General features: G+C 30.9%; 1 long non-coding RNA gene across 1 annotated transcript; it reads left to right on the top strand.

Annotated features, from left to right (window-relative positions):
- The first annotated feature begins 6,445 nt into the window (after positions 1 to 6,445).
- LOC127725412 (uncharacterized) lies at positions 6,446 to 12,004 on the top strand. Its single transcript, XR_007992997.1, has 3 exons — positions 6,446 to 6,543; positions 11,178 to 11,256; positions 11,874 to 12,004. It is a non-coding gene; the product is annotated as an uncharacterized LOC127725412 (long non-coding RNA).
- Positions 12,005 to 12,006: the final 2 nt, after the last annotated feature.

Here is a 12,006-nt window from a genome sequence, read left to right as displayed (position 1 = left end):
ATCACCGCTTTGTGATTGCTGAGGTTTGTAAATGCAGTGATTGCATACAGCAGAATTTATATGATGAAATATACGAAAGACCCACGGAAACACTGACGCAATGCCTTTCATGTTTACCTCCATAACATTCATTCCTTGACGTACCCCTGGTTCATCAACTTTCTTTGCAAACATTGCTGACATTTTATAAAGTCTGTGAGCAGCTGTAAGCTCGTTAATACCGAAGAGTTGGGAAATGTGCATTCCATATGCAGGTGAATATAAAAAAGAAGATGTGGTATGATTGCCAATGAGACAACTCTCCACAAGAGACCAAATGACACAGAAATTGACAACTATAGGTCACCGTACGGCCTTCAACAATGAGCAAAGCCCATACCACACAGTCAGCTATAAAAGGCCCCGAAATGACAATGTAAAACAATTCAGACGAGAAAACTAACGGCCTAATTTATGTACAAAAAATGAACGATAAACAAATATGTAACACATAAACAAACGACAACCACTGAATTACAGGCTCCTGACTTGGGTCAGGCACATACATACAGAGTGTGGCGGGGTTAAACATGTAAGCGGGATCCCAACCCTCCCCCTAACCTGGGACAGTGGTGTAACAGTACAACATAAGAACGAACTATTAAAATCAGTTGAAAGTTTATTTCACGTCAGTATTTCTGATAATCTTCAGCAAAATTAAATATCTTGATTGAAGACTCTTGATTTATGACACTGCCTTATAACTTATATGATAATGATTTAAGGCACCAGATATTCAAGATTGATGTCAGATTGTTAATTTTGATTACCAAAGAGACATTATAAAGACAATTATTATCTTAACCTCAAAATAGGTAAAGTATTATAAATCTGATTATTCCTTTAATAAGGTGAAAGTTGTAAATACATGAAACTATGTAATAAATCATTTATATTGAGTGTTATAAACCAGCCTGAATATGATTTAAGAAATCTAATCAAACATGACAATATATGATACTATCTTGTTCACAATTAAAATAGATGTGGGAGTCTTATTCAAATTAACAGGAAATCTTATTTCATTTTTTAGCACATTGTATAATTGTACTAGGTAGAAATTATCTTGGGTCATGCATGTATAGCAACCATCTTAAACAATACTATTTATAGCAGACAGAGGGAAACGTTTAATAACTCTATCCTTTTATTTAGACATTACAGATAAATTATAGTAGAGAAGATCGTTAGTTTAAATCACAACTAGGCTAAATGATAGGCTTAGCGAATTGATATGTTCCTCATTGTTGCGATACAATTTGATAATCACGAGTAAGAAGTTACTGGTCGCTTGAAGTCAGAATAATGTATATATGGTTAAAAGGATATATCTTTCTGTAGATTTTTATCGTATCAGCAAACAAGGACAATTCCTACTTTTCATATTCGCAGTATCTGAGCATAGAAAATGATAAATCTAAATATTCACTGATAAAAGCTGCATTTCGTTCTACAAATTAAAATTAAAATCCATCAAATATATATAAAATCACCATTTTGTTCGTCAACTTATTCATATGTACACAACATATGAATTATAACAAAATGAGATATATATTAAGAATAAAACATCTAGTTGGGATGAAGAAGATATGGTAAACAGAATGGTTGTGTAAATTTAATCTATTAATCCGCATATACAACATGAAAAATACCTGCTAATGCATTTTTAAGTGATAATCGTTATAAAATGTACAACGAATGGACATACACAAAACATTGTTTTCTTGCTTGATAACAACATAGATTAATGCATTTGTATCCTCATTTATGAAACTATTCACTTTACATTCAGTTTACGTTCTCTTCCTAGTAATGGTGAATCAAGAATAGCGATTCGAATGCATACAACTAATAGTGTTATTTTCATTTCTCTTAAAAAATAAACTTTAAAAATTTTGTATGAATAAAAATTATGATTATTCTGCATTTGTTGAAAAGTGAAAATAAGATAAGATCATAAAGTATGGCTTAATACTGCAGCGATGAGTCGTAATTATCTTGACTATACATACTTTTTCTGGTCATATTCGATTCAATTTGGCGAATCATATTCATTCTATCTTAAAATGGCGAATACATGTTTTGTACTTCTCCTATTTCTACAATATTCACAGTGCTTCTTGAAGATATGTTAACTGGTACTTCTATTATTATACATTATAGTAATGATGTGCTAAGATTCTCTGTTTTCCGACCATGATCAATGAGCATCCCAATACATTAAGCATGTTAAGCCCTCTCTCGCGCACATTAACTTTTTTTTTAAATTCATTATGAAACGAAAAAGAATTTGTCTCGAGTACATCTGTTTTGCATCCGATACAGTGTAAAAAATACTATTAAAAACAGTGTAAAAAATACTATTAAAGTTATCACTAAATCATACAAATGTAAATAAATTTATAAGAAAATCAATTTCGCAAAATACATACAAAACTTTGAAAAACAAAATAAATTAACATCGGACTAGAACATGTAGAAAACCCACATGAACAGAATATGTGTAGTGAAAGGAAGAAACAAAGGCTGGGAAAACATCGGCATACATTTACTATTATAACAACAAAATGTATAATTAGGTACACATGAAAAGATTTCAATGTAGCTGCCAATCATCCTTACAGTTCCTCAAATGAGAATGATAATATTTAGTATAAGTGATTGTTGATTAGAATGGAAGGAATTAAAAACATAAAAGTCTGCAAATGATTCATTTTCTTTTAACCAATGAACGTTCAGTTATTTGTCAGAATCTTTTTTATATTATGCTGATTCTTATTTAGAATAGTATGTCATCCTTCAAAGTACAAAACTGATATAAAATAAACATTTTCCGGGGTCCATTCGCATTAGCCACACATCAAAAACTTGAAACATATGCAAATTAGGCATATATTGGATCAACAACAAATCTTCAAATGAAACTTGAACTTATAAATGTAAAATTTGACAACATTAGAATCTGTTTGGTTTTCTAAGTATTTTGATTGAGCGTCACTGATGAGTCTTATGTAGACGAAACGCGCGTCTGGCGTATCCAATTATAAGCCTGGTACCTTTGATAACTATCAATGCGCACACACATTTAATTTTGTGTACATGTACGTATGTGGCTGCATACAGGTATTCAAGGTGATATATAATTGGACGTTTTTGCAAATTCTACAACCCTTTTTGATTTCATGAGCAAAAAATTGCGTGAAGGCTGCATATTTGATTTTAGTTTTATAATTGCAGAAATGTTTAATTCAACATCATAAGTGATAAAATTTGTAATAATTCATTAGTAACTGTGTAATATACATGGTTATGTTTTGATGAATATGTGATCGTTGAGAAATTGCATAGATATACATGTATGATCGTTGAGACGATATCATGAATATTCAGGTAATGTATGAGAATAACACTATTCATTTCAGGCCTCCCAAGCATTTTTTTATTAACCTACATCATAAGTGCACTCGATGCAAAACTTACAATACATTTGTAAACATATAGTGTAAAACAAATGCAATAACGATAATTTACAATACCCATCATGTTTGTATATCTAAGTTATCTGTATATACTTACAAAATCAATAGTGTTTAAAAACCAAGTCTAGTGTCATAAATTTCTTATTGTTTACTTAGCATATGTTATCTTCAATGTTCGGGGTTTTCCCAAGGTGACCCCCTCCTTATCGACACTTTTGGTTGTAAGGAAATTGATTTTGTTGTCATATTGTTTAATTATGAACCAGAGCTGGTATGCATAAAACTAAAAACGTTTAGGTTTGTTCCGAATGGACGGATTTTTCTACATGCCCTACGATAAATTAGTACTACGATCAAATATCTTACCTCAAGTCGTTTGATGCATATCATCTCAGGTACCCCAGTCCAGTAGAAGAACATAAGGTAATATAATATAGCAATATTAATATTTCGAAGAAGCAGGACAGAAAGTAAAAAAAAAGGATTAACAAACATACAAAAGCAAAACAACCACAACTTAGTTAGATCTCATTTCATTCATGAATTAGCCATTTATATTTTTATCTACAGCTTTAACTTCTCCTAATTACTGGTACTATGAATATGATAGTATTTGATATAATACGTATCAAGAGTTAGTTACTGTCATTGAAAACTTAATATTCAAAAAGTTGTGCGAATTTGATGAAACTATCTAGTCTAGGAGTAGAAAAAACAACTGATGTTTTTGGTGTTTTCAATAATTGTGAGAGTAAACGACCACATCAATGATATTTTGAGTCTAAAACGCGTTCACTTATTCGATGATACAATGAAGACCTTAATAGTAAAATTGTGTTAGAATAGACTTAATACAGTGAAGAAATATTTATAAAACATGCATTATATGACGCTTATATTATCAATCAGGTAGTAAAAAATATCAACAACGCCACGGTATGCGCTGAACATATTTGGATTAGTTAAGTAATAGGGACCAAAGGCAAACTGAGGAAAGGCAGGTTAATTAAAACATGTGTTTTTGTTGACTTTGTTATCATCTGTTATTATTTTATCTCGGAAACACATGGACGTTTCATTGGTTGATGTGGTCTATTTTATTGACCAGTTTTGTTGTTGATTCTTGTAATATTTGTGATGTATAATAATATTTCGACAAGCCTAAAATGAAATACGACTTTTTAATTAAGTGTTCGAAATAAGAAGATATTTGTACAGCCATTAGAATAATTAACCAACAAGGACGGACAAATTTGGACAACAGTTTTCTGATGGCTCATACAGTTAAAAAAAACTACAAATCAAAGTAAAAAGAAAATGTTAGGGAATCACATGCACTCTATAAACAGACATCGTGCATCGACAGTGTAATCGACTCCTGCTATGACTACATCACCCGCCTTATTAATTCACGCTCATTCTAAATTTTACAATTTGATACCCGATATGGCATAGACGGTGCACTTTGATCGTCATTCTTGTTAAATTTCATGTATCTCACTTATTTAATGTTATAGTTAAGATAAATAATAACCCAGTTCATTTATTAGATTTTAGTTTGGGTCAACTAAATTTATACGATATATTTGGTTTACAGTTTGATTAATAAGAAGAAACACCGACATCGCTAGATAATACTATTAATTATCTAATTACTACCCCATTTTATATTAATTAGTATTGTAATTTTCATTGATATCAATAAATGTTATATGAGTATTATAAACCAAATCTTGAATTCTATCCTAATTCTATCCTATTTGGGGAAATTTCAGAAATTCAAATATGACGTCACTTTTTTTGCGTTGATCTCTTTGGCTAACTCGGCTGAGAATTTTTATGTGCTGGTTTATGTTGTTTTATGTATCCGTTTTTATTCTGTAGTTAGTCACCACTTCGGTGTTTTCATGTATATCTATTATATAGTCATTTTTATAAATTTACTGTTTGCTAAAGTATGAGTTATTCTAAATACTATGGATTTTCTTATCCCAGACATATAACCTTAGCCGCATTTGGCACAACTTTTTTGAACTTTTGGACCTCAATGCTCTTCAACTTTGTACTTGGTTTGGCTTTCGAACTTTTTTTATCTGAGCGTCACTGGTTAGTCTTGCGTGGACGAAACGCGCGTCTTGCGTATTAAATTTTAAACCTGGTACCTTTTGTTAGCTATTATTCGTATGTTTCTCTGTCCTATATGTTCTCCCATTTATTTGTATTGTAGTCCTGTCATGTAATGTTGTCCTTTTAATGTTATATTTAACATTGCCATAAAAGCGGGAGGTTTGGCTAGCCACAAAACCAGGTTCAACCCCCAATTTTTTCTTAAAATGTCCTGTACCAAGTCAGGAAAATGGCCATTGTTATATTATAGTTCGTTTCTGTGTGTGTTACATTTTAATGTTGTGTTTCTGTTGTGTCGTAGTTCTTTTCTTATATTTGATGTGTTTCCCTCAGTTTTACCTTGTAACCCGGATTTGTTTTTTTCTCAATCGATTTATGAATTTCGAACAGCGGTATACTACTGTTGCCTTTATTTATTTGAATTTTCTAGTATAAACTCACCGATTAATTTTTCGCCTCCCTCCGCTCGATGGTTATTTCTTAATTTGTCAGGAATTACATCTTTTCAAAAATTGTGGATCTACCCCTGCAATCGGTAAATAAAAAATCTAACGACTAAAACAATATATAAAATACGGAGAAAAACAAACAAATTTCCAGGTAATAAACATGTAACGTATTACAATGTAAAATTACTGATTTTACTAAGACTGTACAATACTACAGGAAGGTTTAATATTACAGATTGGCAAAATTGTTTGTTTATAAAGTTGTTTTCAACTATCCGTTGATCCCTTGTTAAACTTGACGATATCGATTTTAAATCTTGTCATTTTAAAGGATACATAGGGTTTATAACGTGCGGTTAAAATACAAAAATGAAATGTCATTGTTCATATCAATAAGACCTAGATGTCTAGTGTATAGTTGATATTCGTAAAGAAAGTCAAATAAGGTAAGTAGACTAATATTAATATTTAACGCATAACAAAAAACAGTTGTTCAATGATTCGATCAAAATGAGGTATAAATTCCAAATGCATAAACTAACGCTACGAAACCCTTAATTGAATTTTGATAAAAACAAACATGTCATTTATTAAAATATTACACTTAACTCTTCTGAACCGTTTTGTCCTAAAAATTGGAAAACGTTAATATCAGAAGATGTCTGTTTTCATAACATTTTGTTTAACCCAAATCAAACATCAACCAAACATAGACAATATTGCTGTCGATCAAAAATGTAGGACTGTACCTAAATTTAAAAAAAATCCACTTCTGTGTTAAACATATTTCAAAGCACATATGGACATTTTCTAAAGTACAAATGAACATTTTCTTAATACATATGAACATTTTCTAAATACATATGGGCATTTTTCTAAAATACAATATTACAATTTTGAATCTTCAAATTAGGTTATAGAACTTATTTACATTTGCATATCATATTTTCATAATTGAAACTGATTCATGCTTGTTAATACTATGAAAATAAGAACTTTTTTCCTGAATTTTGGAATGTAGACATCGTCTTGTTCGGACCACTTATGTTCTCCTGATTGTTCATAATATATCTGTTAGGACAGTATGCCTTACTTCTAAGCGGTCTACCTAATTTGTCAAGGACATATTCAAATATTAAACTATTAAATTTAGCCGAAGTTTGACAGAAATAAATACTTTTTGATAAGATATTAGTTTCTGTTTCCGACAAACCAACTGAAAACAAATTAACAGTGTGTGTACAGCTCTCACAATTGGTTTTTGTCTTGAATCTGTGATTTTGAGATGTTTTTACGGTTGTATCGATAGGAATGAAAGTTAAAGTGGTCTGCTCTCTTGTATTGATGTCTATAATTATGCCGTCTCGATCCAATATTTGTTATCGTTTTTATTTGAGATACTTTCCTAGATCCAATGCGTAAGATGTCTCGTTGATGGCAATCAATTGAGATTCGGAAAGTACCTAGAATGACAAAAAACATGGCTCATTTTCCCCCATATCCGTGTGAAAGAAAGCGATTTTAAAAATGCATTCTTATACTTAAGACTTATAAAATGTAAACCTGATAGCGTAAAAAGATCAATTACCTTACGAAGTGTAAAACAAACGTGTCGCTACTGAGCTATGACACAGATATATCGCACCAGGCAACTAATTCATGATGGGGATCGTACGAAGTAAAATCACTAAAATACAAAACGCCGAGGAAAATTCAAAATGGAAAGTCCCTAATAGAAATTTAAAATCAAAGATCCCCAGTGATAGCTATAGCCAGAGGGGCTGTAAATGGGAACAGTCACGTGTCAGAGGGATTTTTGGGTTTCGTTCTAAATCAAGGTCCTGTATTGCTTGTTTATGGTTAAACACTTTAGGTGCAATGGTTTTGGTGTAAATGCAGGATACAATGGGAAAAGACTGATTTTGAAAATAAATCTTGTGTTAATTTGGCACTGACAACTCTAAGCAGTTTTTATGAAAGGAGATTACCCCCAGCTCATGAAATCACGAGAGAGTGATTAGCACGAGCGTAACGTATCAATTGATATAAGTAAATGAATTACGAAAATAAGTATATATAAAACTTAAAAATCAAATATCAGGAATTTTCACTATGGGGATAAGGATTTTTATTTTTTTTAAATTTATTAAAAACTAAAGTTTCATAGTTAGTTTCGCATCTGTTGTTGAATAGATTTCTCTTGACAAGCGAAATAAAAATGCACTAAAAGAAGGAAGGTCAAAAAGGTTTGTTAAGAAATTTCTTCTTAGCAGGACGTTTTTTTTTTTCTCTTTCTCTTAGAAATATTACATTTAGCTATATTAAAAATACGGATAAGTGTCATTCAAACAGGACATTTTTCCTTTGAAACATTAATCTTTGACCTGCAAGTACACCTACATATGATTAATATGCAATCTTTATGCAAGGTACATCAGATAAATGACCTTGGTTTTAAATTTCTCAGATTGATATTAGTTTAGGTCAAATAGTAGAGCATCTTTGAATAAAATGTTATGTTTCAATAATATTTCAGGCTGAGTAAACAAATCTGATTTCATACCGAGTGAAATCGGCATGCTCCATATACCATTAAATTGAAAAAGAACATGATTAGCAAATTTATTTTTAAAATTTGTTTTCTTATAATGAATTTGCTTTATTGTAACAATTAGGCTAGCACAACAAAGATATAAAGAATTGCATATTCACAGCAAGAAAATTCTAAATCAGTGTAGTATATAATGGTTTTACATAAGGACAAAAATAAATGATTATCTAATAACGAAAAAGGGAACTTCATAATGTTCTTGAATATAAATATATTCCAATAGTATAAGTTCGTATCCCGGCTAGAAATTCAAATACAAATCTTACTGAATTAATCTATACTGGAAAAGGCCTTCATTTGTATCGTTTAAAAGTATACCTAATTTGTAAACTTATTTTTTTATTGGAATCATTGCCGAATGTAGACAGAGTGGTTATTACAACTTTACATGAGAGATAGATGACTAGTTAGACGAACAAAATACATACGGATGGAAAGACAAGATTATTCACAAGTTTGTGTATGAGGAACATAAACAAATAACTGTTTGGTTTAAAAATGTAACTAACTGGTTTTCGTTTAGTTTGATTCCTAAAATATCACTGTATTTGCAACTTAAATACATTGAAGGTGCCTGTTTTCTTGACAATGTACGAACATTACCGTCAATGAGATCATATAACTGGTCCTAAACGTTTAATAGATCAAACACTTTTATTGTCACAACTATTTTCAAATATATTCCATTGAATAATTTGATTATCGAGAAATATAACGTTTGTGGGTTAATTGTAAACTTGATATTATTTGCCAAAAAAAAAAAGAATTCGATAATGATAAACGTATGACTTTTAATAGGTGTGTTTTGTTTTATAAGATGCATCAATTTCCTAAATTAAGTTATCCTATGCCAGACAGAAGAAGTCATTTTGTTTTATATTGAAACCGTTTTCCTCTTGACCGTTGTCCTACGAAAACTGCTTGTTAGGAGCTTTTGCTAATCGGACAAAATCATGCATATAATAAGCCTTCATATGATACAATGTGTTAATGGTTGCAGAGTAGTAATTTTACAAATATCTTCGTCACTTGACTTATGGATTCCTTTTGATTTATTTGTATTATCACACTAGTAGTTATGGACAGTTCATATAGATTTGAAAGACGTCAATTTGTACCATAAGCTGTCTTTTTCTAATCGTTAGGTTGCCTTTTCACTGACATTCAAAATTATTTCTAAAGGTATATCGAATTTGTTTGGTAGACATAAAACTCTTATAATAAATAATGTATTCTTATTTTTCTTTGATTTAACATTTAAATATTGTGCTTTTCGACCTATACGTTTTGATTGAATACCTTCTTACTTACTATTACAACCAGTATTAATACATTGGGAGGTACTGCAGCCGATGGAATATTTCTACAAACTAATGTTCATTTGTTGGCTGCCAGTTATTTTGTTTGTAAAACAAATCGCAAGAACGACGTGTTTCTAAAATTTGCCTTTTCTTATGGGTGAACATAAATTGCTAACACATGGATATAAAAAAACAGACCAGGAATACAACTGGCGAGTTTTTAAATAAACCTTATTCAACAAGAATGTGTCCATAATACACGGATGCCCATCTCACACTATCATTTGCTATGTTCAGTGGACCGTGAATTGGGGTACAAGTTCTAATTTTGCAATCAGATTAGACAGATCATATCATAGGGAACATGTGTACTAAGTTTCAAGTTGATTGGACCTCAACTTCATCAAAACCTACCTTTACCAAAAACGGTAACCAAAATATTTTACCATAAGCAGGACCGACGAACGAACGAACGCACAGATCGAAAAACATAATACCCCTAGGTTGGGCATAACAACTTTGATGTGATGGAACACATGTTTTTTGGCAACACCTTTCCAGTACAAATTGTTAAAGCTACCAATAATGTTGTACTGTTATTAAAATATTCCAATCTTGTTCTTCTGCAGAAGGTTAAGGCTGAAAGGAATATTTAGAAATCAGTCACTATGTTTGCTTATCATAAAAAAAACACTTGATTCGAAAATACTTCGGTGCACTTTTTAATTTGTTTTTAATTTGCAATCTGCCGAAGAAAGTTTTGCTTATATGTACATATCATAATAACGGCAAAAATGATGCCACTAGTACACCAGAACCTGCTTACTCTACCGGAATACCTGAATTTTTACCCTGTGTTGTAATGTTGCGGTATTTGTTTAGTCTTTGTATCAGTTTTGTTTGGGTTTTGTGTCTTTTTTAATTGTTTGCATGGTATTGACTGTAGAATGGCTCTGTGCTGTTTTCATGAAACTATATGCATCATCGCCTTTTGAAGTGTTGACATTTGGATGTTGAATTTTATCTAAAATAGCGATTCAGGCATAGCATAGGCAGAATTGTAATTTTGTTTGTAAGCATTTGTCAAATTGATAAAAAAAAATCCATTATAAAAACGTGAAACAACATGTATAATTGAACTTTCTGACAAATTGAAATTTTCTTGTAGATGCTTTTGCCGCAGAATATGTGCACAGTGTTTATATTGTCTTGTACATATATGATTGTGAATATAATTACAGTTACAGGTATATAATATAATTGATTATACGGCAGCATTCTGAAATTTTAATAACTTTGGATACAACTGGAAAAGTCAAATGTAAATTAAAAATATAATCACAAATACAGCAGTAAAGCATAATCAAACATGGGGTAAAAGAATTGTATGCAACTGTCATATAAGTGTGAATTTTAGCTAGCTATAAATCAGGTTTAATTCATCATTTTTAACATAGGAAAATGCCTGTACCAAGTAAGGAATATGACAGTTGTTATCCATTCGTTTGATGTGTTTGAACTTTTGATTTTGTCATTTTATTAAGGAGTTTTCGTTTAAAATATTCCTCAGGGTTCGGTATTTTTGTTATTTTACTTTTTTCCAAACTAGCATAATGAAGTAGTAATGTTATATATTATAACAGTTACCTAAATTACACATTTATTTAACACGAAAGAATTAATTGTCTTTAGCAGCCATTTTCAATGGGTTAACTAACTAGTTGAAGAGGAGTTCTTAACACACACACAATCCATATGAGTCACATTTTTATAACTGTAAGCTATGTAAAACTATTTTAATGATTCATCAATATATTTAATTATGCATTTGACATTATTTTTCTTTTGTGCATATTATTTCTAGTTCTTCCTGGATCTGCTGCAACGACAACAACTATAATAACTGTCAATAATTTTACGATAAAACCAACAACTGCAGCTAATGAAACAACTTCTCCTGCTGAACCAACAACGGCAACTACCCATGAGACAACAAC

Source organism: Mytilus californianus, unplaced genomic scaffold, assembly GCF_021869535.1.
Source record: "Mytilus californianus isolate M0D057914Y unplaced genomic scaffold, xbMytCali1.0.p SCAF_15, whole genome shotgun sequence".
In the NCBI taxonomy this organism is placed as follows: domain Eukaryota; kingdom Metazoa; phylum Mollusca; class Bivalvia; order Mytilida; family Mytilidae; genus Mytilus; species Mytilus californianus.
Note: the sequence above shows the minus strand (reverse complement) of the source record. Positions and strands in the feature narration are given on the sequence as shown.